A 14,441-nucleotide genomic window follows, 5' to 3' on the forward strand; every position below is an offset into this window, starting at 1 on the left:
GGACCCACAGGTGTCTTAAAGCTATTGGCCTAGAACTTCTTCTAGCGGGGTGTACGACATCTGATTTGTGTTGTGAGCCATGAACCCTTCAGGAGAGGGTTCAACCCTTTTCCATAACTAGGGTTCAAGCATATAAAGATACATTTTCCTAATTAATTAATTAATTTTGGCTGTACTGGGTCTTTGTTGCGGCGCTTGGGCTTCTCTAGTTGTGGCGTGCAGGCCCTGGAGCAGGGGTCCCCAACCCCTAGGAACAGGGCCGCACAGCAGGCGATGAGCAGTGGGCGAGCAAGCAAAGCTTCATCTGGCGCTCCCCCATCGCCAGCATTACCACCAGAAACACCCCACACCCCACTCCCGGTTCGTGGAAAAATTGTCTTCCACGAGACCAGTCCCTCGTGCCGAAAAGGTTGGGGACCGCTGCTTTAGAGCGCGGGCTCAGTAGTTGTGGCACGCGTGCTTAGTTGCGGTATGTGGGATCTTAGTTCCTGGACCAGGGATGGAACCTGGGCCCCCTGCATTGGGAGCATGGACTCTTAACCACAGGACCACCAAGGAAGTCCCAGGCATATAAAGATATTTTGGATAGGAGGAGCCATGGTCATGACAGAAGCCAGGTTACAGAGAGAGAGAGAGAGAGAGAGAGAGAGAGAGACAGTCCCTGAAAGGAAATCATCTTAAATCAAGAAGTCTGGCATCACAGGCCTGTGGCGAGAAGTGGGTACTGCTTCTGCATAAAGCAGGTGGCTGTAATTGAACCCAGCCCCCTGGGGAATATCTGTGTGTCCAGCAAGAAAAGAACTGTGTGGTTCAAAACAAACACAAGCCAACCAACCCAGAATCATTGTATTTCTAAGGTCCCAAGCCTCTATGCTACTGAACCTTCTCTCTGTGGGATGCAAATGGTAGAACTATTGGAAGAGGAATCAAAGAATTCCAGCCAGCAGCTATGAGGTTCCCTGGGCAGATGTTGGGCAGCGAGGCAGACGGTACAGGGGCCTTAGAGTAGATCAGACCAACATCAGTCAAAGTTTGACTATCCTCCTTCCATAAGATGAGAAAAGCAAGAGCAACAACAAGGAGACGGAATCATATTGCCATTTGGTGACTCAGTGGTCTTGGGTGAAACGCCAAGGATTGTTACCTAGGATGCACTAACTACGCTTACAAACCTTAGGAGGTGTGTCTTGTTATCCCGTTTTACTAATGGATGTAGGATGGTCGATGACTTGTCATGGCCTCCTGGTTAGTGACCTGGATACCGACACAGTTCTGTCTGTCCCCATGTCCATGCCCTGCTGCTCCCACACCTCAGAACCATCGTGGTACACCAAACGCTGTACTCTTTCTTAAGTCTCCCAGAGACTGGTCCTCAGGGCTTATCCCGCCCTTGCCTCCAGCGGGCCTTAGTGCTGAGACTCATGGCTTTTGTGGAAGCCTGGGGTTCTTACTGGAATATCAGTTTTTTCCAATTCTTATTCCTTAACTCTATAGATTATTTTAGCAGGCACAAGGTTATGGTTTGCTACCAACAAAGGTGGAGATAAGCATGGGGGAAAAGGTCCATTTAAAACTTTACTATAAACATTACAATAAAGTTCATTCATTCTTCATGAGAGCAGTGTCACCCCCAAGAAGATGAAAATTGGTTCTTAGGAGTTGGGTCCTAACATTTTTATTGTATAAAGCACAGATATACATATAGTACATATACATATATACAGTATATTTTTGGAATTAAAATTTCATTGAGAGATGATTAGGGAAAATGTGTAAAAAGACTCTTTTGAGTGACAGATATGAAAAAAAAAGTTCCATGGGGTATGGGAGGATGAGAATGTTGAGTGTGTACTGTGTGCCAGAAACATGCTCTCATTTGACTGTAATTAAACATGAATAGTAGTAACCTGCTGAATGTTCAGAGCAGTCCCTGTTTTCCTACTGTCTCCTCACTTTCAGTAACTTCCAGCGAGGGCTTCCCTGGTGGCGCAGTGGTTGAGAGTCCGCCTGCCGATACAGGGGACACGGGTTCGTGCCCCGGTCTGGGAAGATCCCACATGCCGCAGAGCGGCTGGGCCCGTGAGCCATGGCCGCTGAGCCTGCGCGTCCGGAGCCTGTGCTCCGCAACGGGAGAGGCCACGACAGTGAGAGGCCTGCGTACAGAAAAAAAACAAAAAAAAATTCCAGCGAGGCTGTGGGCTGTGTGACTGCTCGGGGACAGGAGCCACAGTTAGGAACTGCAGTTTCTGATCCGGCTCAAAGCTGTTGTGTGACCTTGGGCAAAAGCTCCAGTGCCCGCTGGAACCTGGCCCACCTTATTGCCATGATTTATGTCTCTGTTTGGCATTGCTTTGCTGACGTTGCTGAGGGTAGCAGGGTGCTTTGGGGACAAACACCGAACAGCAGTCAAGCAGCCTTAAGGATGCCAGGGCAGGAAAGTAGAGGGTCCAAAAGAGCAGTAGCAAAGGAGAGAGGAGAGAGGAGGAGACAGGCGGAGCAGTAGAGAAAGGAGAAAGAAAGGCACAGGTGGGAAGGCAGACAGGTGGGGTTCCAAGGGGAGGAGGTGGAGGTGAAGCACTTCACGTGGTCTCCCCCGTTTCAAAATATCAGACCAGAAACACTGCTGGGCATATTACCATCCTGGTGACGGTAATGTGCCGCGGGAAGCAGGACTGTCAAGGTTCCCTGTTTTTCAAAGCATTTATGTAGTGCTTAATACCACGTGCTCTTGTGTCAAGGCCCCATTCCATGGAATGCTAGCAGAGTACCATGTAAATGCTCCCTAGCATTAGAATCTAAGCAGAGTTTTCATAATTTCTGGAGGCTTCGTCTCCCCTAGTATTAGTTGAAGGAATATTTCCCCCGTATTAGTTGAATAGCATTTCCCAACTCAGTAGACGTCTCCAGGGGAAATCCTGTGACATCTTTAACAATTTAATCTTGCTGTGCCATTTCTAGGTCCCTTTTCTTCGTATTGCTTAATTGGCTTATTGAAACATAATAGATTAGTAACATATTTCTGTAACTTGTTTTAGCCATGTGCAGCATTCTCTGTTATGGTTTATGTGGGATTACAAACTCAAAAGTCTGTGGGGAATCACAATGGTAACATAAATGAGTGGAGTGGGCTGAATGCAAGACAAGATGGAGCAGTGGAGACTAGGGCAAACTGGAGACTGTCTTGTGGGAAGTGGGTGGCCACTGCCCACCCAGCTCACAGGCTACAAAGGGGCTAGACTTTCAGAGTCTTTTTTTTAAAGCCAGAGATCAAAATTTTGTGTAAAATCTCCTGGGTTTTCCCCCATAACTCTTGTTTTGAAAAAAAATTCAATATATATGCACACAAGAGGAAAGAATAATACAATGAATACCTACATATCTTTAACTAGATTCAGTAATCTAGTTAATTCTGATGTTAGAATTCTGCTTCATTTCTTTTCTATCTCTGTCTCTGTCACACACACACACACACACACACACACACACTTTTTTGGCTGACACACACACACACACACACTTTTTTGCTAAGTATGCAGCATGAATCTCCTAGAATGTCCCAATGTCTCAATAATATATTATTATTATATATATTATAATGTATATGTGTGTATATATGTATATGTGTATATTTTAATCCAGGATCTAATCAGTGAGCATACATTGCATTTAATTGCCATGTTTCTATCGTCTTCTTCAATCTAAAACAGTATTCTAACTTCTTTTTAAATTGAAGTACTGTTGATTTAGAATGTTGTGTTAATTTCTGTACAGCAAAGTGATTCTGTTATACATATATATACATTTTTAAAATATTCTTAAATATTAAAATATTAATATTTAATATTAATATTTTATCTTAAATATTAAATTAATCTTAAATATTAAAATATTCTTTTCCATTATGGTTTATCATAGGGTACTGAATATAGTTCTCTGTGCTGTACAGTAGGACCATTCATCTGTCGATGGACATTTAGGTTGTTTCCATGTCTTGGCTGTTGTGAATAGTGCTGCTATGAACATAGGGGTCCATGTATCTTTTTCAATTATAGTTTTGTCTGGGTATATGCCCAGAAGTGGGATTGCTGGATCATATGGTAATTCTATTTTTAGTTTTCTGAGGAACCTCCATACTGTTTGCCACAGTGGCTGCACCAGCTTACATCCCACCAACAGTGTAAGAGGGTTCCCTTTTCTCCACACCCTCTCCAGCATTTTATTTGTAGACTTTTTAATGATGGCCATTCTGACTGGTGTGAAGTGGTACCTCATTGTAGTTTTGATTTGCATTTCTCTAATAATTAGCGGTGTTGAGCATCTTTTCATGTGCCTGTTGGCCATTTGTATGTCTTCTTTGGAGAAATGTCTGTTTAGGTCTTATGCCCGTTTTTCAATTGGGTTGTTTGTGTTTTTGTTGTTGAGTTGTATGAGCTGTTTATATATTTTGGAAATAAGCCCTTGTCGGTCACATTGTTTGCAAACATTCTCCCATTCTGTCAGTTGTCTTTTCTTTTTGTTTATGGTTTCCTTTGCTATGCAAAAGCTTATAAGTTTGATTAGGTCCCATTTGTTTATTTTCATTTTTATTTCTATTGCCTTGGGAGACTGACCTAAGAAAATGTTGGTACGATTTATGTCAAAGAATGTTTTGCCTATGTTCTCTTCTAGGAGTTTTATGATTTCATGTCTTATGTTTAAGCCTTTAAAACCATTTTGAGTTTATTTTTGTGTATGGTGAGAGGGTGTGTTCTAACTTCATTGATTTACATGTGGCTGTCCAACAGTTCTCTAACTTTTAAATTCTTTTTTCCGTCTTTCATGGTATTGACATTTTTGAAGAGTCCAGGTCAACTGCTTTGCAGAATGTGCCTCAACATAAGTCTCACTGTTTCCACATGATTTGATACAGGGTAAATGTTTTCAGCAAGGATACACATGGATGAGGCTGTGTCCATCACACTAGTTCTCTTCGGGAAGTACATGATATCATTTTGTCCTGTAATTGGTGCTCTCAGTTTTAATCTCTTGGTTAAGATGGGTCTGTCATATTCCACAATTGTAAAGAAACATTTTCCCCTTTATAATTAATAAGCAATCTGTGGGGTGATACTTTGAAACAGTGTGACTGCCTTGCTCCCCAACAACTGTCGCCCAATGATCCTTGCCTGAATCAATTATACTAAGAGTTATTGTAAAATGGTGATTTCAACAATTCTTTCTACATTCATTAGTTATAATTTTTCTGTAAAAAGAGCTTTTTCACCCACGCCCTTGCCCCCAGTACACACAGATTTTAGTGTCACTGTGAATTATGGATTTTTAAAAAATTCACCGTGTTACAAATCATCACTGTCATTCTTTTTGATTCTCAAATTGTCACACGTTTGTCCATTTGAGGCTCCTTGGACCCAGCTCCTTGGTCTGACAGGTGCCTATCATTCCTTGTGTACTTCTTTACTGTGGGGCACAACGAAATGCTCCAGGCTCATCCTGCCCCAACTCTAGAATCAGCCGTTTCTCCAAGGAGCCCTGGTTCCTTTTAGTGAGAATGCAACATGATTTTAAAATGTTGACAAGAAATTAAAAAAAAAATTTTTAACACCATTCAGCCCAAACAAAACACATCAGCAGACAATGTTTGACCTGTAGGCTCAGTGTGGGACCTTTCGATTATACAGCTTTTATTGTATGCAGATGTTCTCCCTAGAGACTGGCAGATCTGACCCCTCCAGGTTCATTGCTAATGTATGTAGGTGTTGGGAGTTTATGGAAACTGGTTGTCAATTGGAGGACAAAGGAAGCATTCCCTTGCCCACAATGATAGAAACCAAACAAAACCCGTTATCATCCTCTCTCCCTATTTGTTTGACAAGTGGAGACCTGTTTGATTTTATTTTTACAAGATAACATACTAACTGCAAATAGCAACAGACTGTTTTGTTTGTTTATTAGAGGATTTTTTTAACTTAACTCAGAGTGTGTTTGTCTAGAAAGATTGTTCCTGCTGTGTAGTGAACGCCTAAGAAATAAAGCTGCCATGCTCATACTTCAAGCACAAAAGAAGCAGAAATCAACAAGCTGGCCCTTTACCTTTTTAAAAATACCCAGTTTGCAAGGAGATTAAGCGCATACCATCATCTGTCAGTGCTCTAAACGCCCTTACACACATCCTGCCACACACCTTACTCTAGAAAATAAAATATCATAGAACAGGAGGAGGCTGAATAAATGATTTTATAGTGCACATTGATAAGAAATATATTCTGTTGCTTTCTTTGCCACTTAATTTTTTTTTTTGCGGTACGCGGGCCTCTCACTGTTGTGGCATCTCCCGTTGCGGAGCACAGGCTCTGGACGCGCAGGCTCAGCGGCCATGGCTCACGGGCCCAGCCGCTCCGCGGCATGTGGGATCTTCCCGAACCGGGGCACGAACCCGCGTCCCCTGCATCGGCAGGCAGACTCTCAACCACTGTGCCACCAGGGAACCCCTTTGCCACTTACAGCAAAAATGATTTATAGGTAGACAACTATGTTACATATAGTTATTATCAAATATTCAAACCACACTAGAAAGTAGTACTTTTTACATGCAATAAAATTTTTTTTTAATGGGCCAGGCTCGTATCTTTCATTCTTACTTTTTTAATGTTTTAATTCACCTTTTTGTTTGGCAGGATTGATGTTTTAGGCCATAAATTTGCTTTCAACAGGCATATTTTCTTGCTAATTATTAATCTTCTTTGTTACTTATTAACTTTAAAAAGCACTGTAGTAAAAATGCTTTGGTGTAAAATTGCCCTGTTGAAAAATCTTTGAACTCCATTTCTCTTTTTGTTAGAATAATGAAAGGTGAGTTTCTGAACAACTGACACTATCAACCAAACCAAAACCCTAAAAACCAATCTAATCATTTGTTTTATAACTATCAGTAAGTTGCTGCATGAATATTTGGCCGTGTCATTGTTAATTCTCATTTTGATCTCCTTTGTACTATTGCTTCTTTCCTAGTACTTTTCATATACTTTATTAGTCAGTAAAACAGTTTAAGCCTCCGCTGTGTACATCCACATCCTGGGCTGGGTCTTGAGAGGAATCCACAAGACATCTCAGCCCAGGTCTCTGGCCAGAGGACCAGCCTGGCACGTTCTGTTCTGTCCATGTTTTCTGTTGCCGACCTAAAATAAATTAACTTCACCTCTTCACCTGTAACTCCAGGTTTTTTGATACTCCTCCCCTCTTCTAGCCATCCCCAAAACTAAGCCATTAGCCAGGGTGTCTACCACGGGGTTCTTGGCATTTGGAGAAAATGTGGGATCAAGGCAGCTTTTCTTTACCAAACGAGAGTGTTCTTCCACTCCTGGTTCCCAAACCAACAAATCAGCCGCTGAAGATGCGGCACCGTGTGGTGGCTGCTGGTTCAATGCATATACCCTTGAAGGGCCGGGGTACAGATCCCACCATTCCATTAGGCTGGCTGGTTGTAGATGATGAGGTAGGTAGTAGAACCAGTGGATCCCATGGCCGTGTGCTAACTGTCATGCCTCCTTTGCTGTAAAATGGGCCCCTGGTCTGATGTTGTGTGGACTCCCATGCCAGTAAAGCCCTCGGATTGTGGTGCTGGCGGAAGAGGCAAAACCCATATCTAGAGTTATATCAGTTCCAGTAGGGACAATCTCTACCCGCTCCGAGTAACAGCTGGTTTCCTTAAAGGACAGTGCAGATCGCTGCCTCAGTATCTGTTTTCTTCTATTGGCAGGTTGGATACTCAGCAGCAACAGTATCCAGATCAGCCTTGGGGAGAGAAAGCCAGTGCTGTTGGGCCACGTATAACCACCATCCCTGCAGCTGTGGCCACTCTGTTCATAGGTCAATCACACAAGGGTTGGGGCGGCCAAAGACAAAGCAGCCTGACCCCTGAAAAGACATCCTCTGCCTGGTTGCTCAGTACTTCCTCTGCAGTCGATGCTCTTTTGGTGGGTATTAATATGAAGCCCAAAGATCCTCAAGCTCTGTGCTCACGCCCACAAGTACAGTTTATGCCTCTTCTCCAAATGATCTTTCAGTCTCGCTCCATCTGGACTCTTAATCAACTAGGTGAGCTACGTGCCCCTGCCCACAGGTCCATGCATGTCTCAGGTCCTTTCTTCCTCCGTACAGAGTGAACCATCCAATGCACTGCTTGAAGCTCTGCTCAGGGGGAGGATTCCCTTTCACCATGTCCTTCGAGGCTCTGCCAGGTGGGGCTATAAGTATATCGGCAGTCCGTCTTTAACTAGGTGACAGGGGAGAATAGGCCACCTATTATTTGTAACTTGCTTGTTCCCTCCAGACCTGCTTAAACCGGATAACAAATGAATACTTTCCATAGGATAGTGGATTGCTGTTGCATCCATGCGGTCTTATGACAGTGGATCTCTATCACCCAGTTCACAGTGGGCAGCTCTGGATCACATAGTTGCTTGATGTCCCATGGTCAGGTGCTCAGTCTCTACTAGGGCTCAGTGACATGTCAGGAGCTGGATACCTCTAGCATGATTGGATATACAGAGTCATATGGCCTGAGTGGTAGTGTAGCTTTGACCCACTGTAAAGTTCTGTCTTGCTTTGGGTCCTACTCAGTAGTGGCAGCCTTCCAAATCGCCTGGTAAATTAAACAGAGCAGTGTTCCCAAGGACTATATACGCTGCCTCCAAGATCGAAAGAGAACCACTAAGTGCCATGCCCCCTTTTTAGTGGCAGAGGATACAAGGTGCAACAATTTGTCCTTTCCTTTCGAGGGGATGTCTCAGCCTGCCCCAGGCCATCGGACCCCTAGAACATTACCCGCATGCCATGCCTCAGAGGGTTTTCTCCCACGCTCTGGCAGACATGTGTCTTAATTGGGCATTCAGAGTACTTGTCATTTCCTGCTCACGCAGGGGGTCCGATTAGCTTGGTGTTCTCAATGAAGTGGATCAACTTGGTCTTCTGTGGAGTGTCAAGATGATCAGGGTCCCTGTGGGCTTTTTGTAACGGGGAACAGAGGAGTTAACCTAGGCCTTGAGCAAGACAGTGAATGTGAACTGTTATCCAGTCCACAAAAAGTGAACTGTTTGATCCTCCGTACTGATAGAGATTTGAAAGAATACATTCATCAGATGAGTAGTTCCATGTCAAGTACCAGGGACTGTGTAGATCTGCTCCAGGAGAGAGAACCATACCTGGCTCAGTAGCTGCAACGGGAGCTACGATTTGGTTGAGTTTAGAGTCGTCTCCCAGGTGAACTGAGTAGGGGTATGATGGGGACCACCAATCCTGCATCCTTTAAATCTTTGATGGTGGTACTAATCTCATCAGTTACTCCTGGGATGTGGTTTTGCTCCTGATTTACTGTTTTGGCCAGGGTCATGTTGTGGGCTGTGCAATTTCAGGCGCTTCTGTTTGGCCCTTTCTGCCATATTGGTTCTTATTCACAAATCATGGAACCAATGTGTATCCATCCCAATTATTCACTTGGGAGTAGAGGAAGTAATCTCAAAAGTGGATCCATGGACCCTTTAGGCCCACTGTGTGGCATTACTCTAACGTGGGGCCATGATAGCTTTTTGGGTCCCCAGATATCAGTGCCACCTCGGACTTTGTAGCCACAGCTCTTGAAAGGTCTGGGTATTTCCCTTTCCTCAGCTACTCTGGTAAATGGCTACAGTTTGCTTTGGGAAAGGATTGAGGAGTACTTGTGGTAGCATTGCAGGATCCTTTGGCAAGGTGACTCAATCAACAGCACTTTTTGGTCTACAAACTTGACTTAGATCTAGAAACTGGGTGAGGACTGCAGTTTTCTAACAGTTGACATCAACTTTCTGCTCGCCATGTCTCCATTTCTTCTGGTAAGACAAACCTAGTAACACCTGCCAGCTGCCCTTCTATTTTACCTATAAGAACTCCATGGTGAGTTCCTATCTGTGCATCAGCACAGACTTCTGGGAAATAAGGCAGCTGGCCTTACTTCCCATAACGGTCTCTATGTACATCTTGCCACTGTCAGCACCTGGTCTCAGCCACTCCAGAATCTTATCACTCCCATTGGAACCAGAGAGCCTAATTCCATGGTAGCATCTCTAGCCTACAGATGACAAGCCTGTCCACCCAGCCTACAAAGGACAGGCACCACTGAGCTTCTCAAAGATGCTGGTGATCTCCTTCCCTGTGCCTTCCTTACTGCTTTAGTGCAGGGAATATTCTCCTGGCCTCCCAAGGAAAGATAATGACGATGTGCGTTTTGCAGTGTCACCTAATAGGTCCACTCTAACATTTCCACCTCCTTGATCTCCCAGACCCCTTCCTCAATACTCTGCTGAGGCAGTTCCAGCATCTCCATCTTACCTATTGAAAGGCCAAGTTTCAAATACCAGCAGCATGTTAAAGATTGTCTCCAGGTGTCATTGTCAGGAAATAAGTCCCAAGTTACAGGAGAGTGCTTCATGTCAACGAACCCTCCTCCCCACATCCAGCTGTATATTTCACTCCTTTCATTGTCCAACACCCTCAAGATTACTGCTGTTACATATGAGCCAGGTCTTGAGTTCTTTGAGTACAGTTATTTCCTCCTGGAGCAAGAGCCGTGCTGCCCTGCTCAGGTGCTGCTATAACCTCATCCTAGTTACAGGTCTGTGTGCCCTGGGAGGAGGTGGGGATAGAACCTAAGGAGGATGCGCATCATCTTCTTAAAGAGGCACTTTCCTCAGTGCGGTATTTTCAGGGTCTCTGTGTGAGAGGAAGTGTTTCACTTTGGCAAAAGGGCAGAAGTTGCTTCTCCCAGCCCAGAGGGTTTGGGGAAATTTGAGAGTTTAAGAGTCTCAGGCTCATCCTGCTAAATGTCCCTATTCCAGATCTCAGCGTCCCTCTCATTACTCACCAGAGCCCTTACGTTGGCCTAAGAGACCTGTTGAGGCTGGACGTTGTCTCCTTTGTATCTCCGCTACTCTTATTAAAGTCCTGAGCCTGGTTTTAGCACCTTGTGTCTGCAGGAGATCAATGTCTCTCTAAATACTGCCTTAGAGGCCTTCAAACCTGTCATTCTTCTGTCTTCTCTTTTCAACAACATAAAGGTGTTCACAAAAGTCAGCTCGCTCAATAATCCCTGTCGTCACCACTGCCCCACACCACGCATGTGCACTGCCATTGTGTGAGCCAAACCTGCACCTCATTCAAAACCAACCTAATGGAATCTTAGTGACTGTGTTACTGCAGCTCCCCAGGGCTTCTCTTACCCCGCTTACCACCAGCAGAGGGGTCCTTGTTGCCATCCGCCTGGCGATCAATCCAGTTCCAGAACCCCATTCTGAAGATCCACTGGCTAGAGTCACTTCTGGTACCACCTGTCTTAGCCTGTGTATCTCCCAGAAAGTAAAGTCTGAGACAAAGGATTTCTGTTCCAGGATCCCATCTAGGACACCACATTACATTTAGTTGTCATGTGTCCCTAGGCTTCCCTTGTCTGTGACACTTTCAGACTGTCCATGTGTTTGATGGCCGTGACACTTTTGAGGAGTACTCGTCAGGTATTTTGTAGGCTGCCCCCTATTGGAATTTGTCTGGTGTTTTTTTCATGGCTAGACTGGGGTTATGGGTTTGGGGAAGGAAGACTGAATCACATCAAGTGTACATACTGTCACTATTGATGTTGATCTTAATCACCTGGTTGAGAATCACCTGTTTGACTGTCTTCTCGCTATAAAGTTACTCCTATTCGGCTTCTCCACACTGTACTCTTCTGGAAGGAAGTCACCATATGCAGCCCACACTTAAGGAGTGGGGAGTTAGGTTCTCCTCCTTGATGACAGAGTATTTACATAAATTATTTGGATTTCTCTTACATAGATTTATTTATTCTCTCCATTCGTTCATTCATTCAGTATTGACCTATGGGTATTTGTGTCCCTTTGACGTACCCCCGTCGATGCAGGGTTTGTTTTTGTTTTTGTTTTAGCACTGTCCTTTCTGGCACTGCAAGATACTTCCCGCCCTGTATGGAATCCTCCATTTTCTTTAAGGAGCCCTAGTTCCTTTTATTGGAGGATGGTATTAGGAACTAAGATCTGAACACTAGGAGTACTTGTTGCTACTGGATGTGGTTGTTTCTAGGTCCTCGCAGCTGAGGAAGCAAGGTAATGTATGTGTGCGTACTAACCTGTGTATATACACTTAGCTATAGTTATTCCTATTTGTATCTGTATCTGTCTTAAACTAAACATGACTTTATACTGGTGCCTCCAACTCTAGTCCATGCATAGATTGGATCATGAGTTACACTAGCCTCCTCTCCTTGCTTAGATGTAAAGTCCCACGCTAACAGGGAGAACCTGGCTTCCCTATCCGACATTCATTTACTTCATTGTTCCATTCCAACATACATGTATAGCATTATCAGAATTGCTAATTCCTATTCCCACGGGAAACAGCTTTATCAACAAGAGTATAATGCTTATGTGTAGTTCCTTTGGACTTCTGTCTTACACTGTCTACCCATTTCCAAAGTTACTTAGGTCAGCACTTCCTCCCCCAATCCTCTTCAGTGCGGTGGTTTCATTTGTAATACAGTTAGATTCTTTTGTCACATTCTGCATTCCCTAACCTCCTAAATGATTTTTTAAAATTTGCATACATTAAGGTTCAGTCTTTGTGCTGTAAAGTTCTATGTGTTTTGACAAATGTGTAATGTCACATATCCGCCATTGCAGTATCACACAGCGTAGTTTCAGTGTCCTAAAAAATCCTGTGTGCTTCATCTGTTCAACCCTCTCACATATCCTTTGAACCCCTGGCAACCACTGACCTTTTTACTGTCTCCGTAGTTTTGCCTTTTCCAGGGTGTCATAAAATTGAAATCATACAGTATTTAGTCTTTTTAGACGGGCTTCTTTCACCTAACAATATGCATTTGTTTCATACATGCCTTTTCATGCCTTAATAGCTCACTTCTTTTTATCACTGAATAATATTCCACTTTATGGATATAGCACAATTTACCTATAGGAAGACAATTTGTTTGCTTCCAGTTTTTGGCAATTATAAACATTCGTGTTCAGGTTTTTGTGTGAATATAAGTTTTCAAATCATTTGGGTAAACACCTAGGAGTGGATGGCTGGACCTTATGGTGCAACTGTGTTTAGCTTTGTAAGGAACGGCCAAAGTGTCTTCCAAAGTGACTGTCCCATTTTGCATTTCCACCACCAATGAATGAGAGTTCGTATTGTTCAGTATCATCACTAGCATTTGGTGTTGTCAGCTTTTTTTAGGATTTAGCCATTCTAATAAGTGTGTAATGGTATCCCACTGTTTTTGTAATTTGCAATTCTCTAATGAAAAAAGATGTTGATCATCTTTTCATATATTTATTTCCCATCTATTTATTTTCTTTGGGGAGGTGTTTGCTCAGATATTTTGCCAATGTTTTTGGGGTATATTTTTTTTTTAACATCTTTATCGGAGTATAATTGCTTTACAATGGTGTGTTAGTTTCTGCTTTATAACAAAGTGAATCAGTTATACATATACATATGTTCCCATATCTCTTCCCTCTTGCGTCTCCCTCCCTCCCACCCTCCCTATCCCACCCCTCTAGGTGGGCACAAAGCACCGAGCTGATCTCCCTGTGCCATGTGGCTGCTTCCCACTAGCTATCTATTTTATGTTTGGTAGTGTATATATGTCCATGCCACTCTCTCACGTTGTCACAGCTTACCCTTCCCCCTCCCCATATCCTCAAGTCCATTCTCTAGTAGGTCTGTGTCTTTATTCCCGTCTTACCCCTAGGTTCTTCATGACCTTTTTTTTTTCCCCTTAGATTCCATATATATGTGTTAGCATACGGTATTTGTTTTTCTCTTTCTGACTTACTTCACTCTGTATGACAGACTCTAGGTCCATCCACCTCACTACAAATAACTCAATTTCGTATCTTTTTCTGGCTGAGTAACATTCCATTGTATATATGTGCCACATCTTCTTTATCCATTCATCTGATGATGGACCCTTAGGTTGCTTCCATCTCCTGGCTATTGTAAATAGAGCTGCAATGAACATTTTGGTACATGACTCTTTTTGAATTATGGTTTTCTCAGGGTATATGCCCAGTTGTGGGATTGCTGGGTCGTATGGTAGTTCTATTTTTAGTTTTTTAAGGAACCTCCATACTATTTTCCATAGTGGCTGTATCAATTTACATTCCCATCAGCAGTGCAAGAGGGTCCCCTTTTCTCCACACCTTCTCCAGCATTTATTGTTTCTAGATTTTTTGATGATGGCCATTCTGACCGGTGTGAGATGATACCTCATTGTAGTTTTGATTTGCATTTCTCTAATGATTAATGATGTTGAGCATTCTTTCATGCATTTGTTGGCAATCTGTATATCTTCTTTGGAGAAATGTCTATTTAGGTCTTCTGCCCATTTTTGGATA

General features: G+C 43.4%; 1 protein-coding gene across 2 annotated transcripts in view; it reads left to right on the plus strand.

Annotated features, from left to right (window-relative positions):
* Window positions 1–14,441, plus strand: part of CDKL1 (cyclin dependent kinase like 1) — a 61,730-nt gene that overhangs the window by 6,751 nt on the left and 40,538 nt on the right. The gene's annotated exons all lie outside the window — the stretch shown is intronic.

Source organism: Tursiops truncatus, chromosome 2 (assembly GCF_011762595.2).
Source record: "Tursiops truncatus isolate mTurTru1 chromosome 2, mTurTru1.mat.Y, whole genome shotgun sequence".
In the NCBI taxonomy this organism is placed as follows: domain Eukaryota; kingdom Metazoa; phylum Chordata; class Mammalia; order Artiodactyla; family Delphinidae; genus Tursiops; species Tursiops truncatus.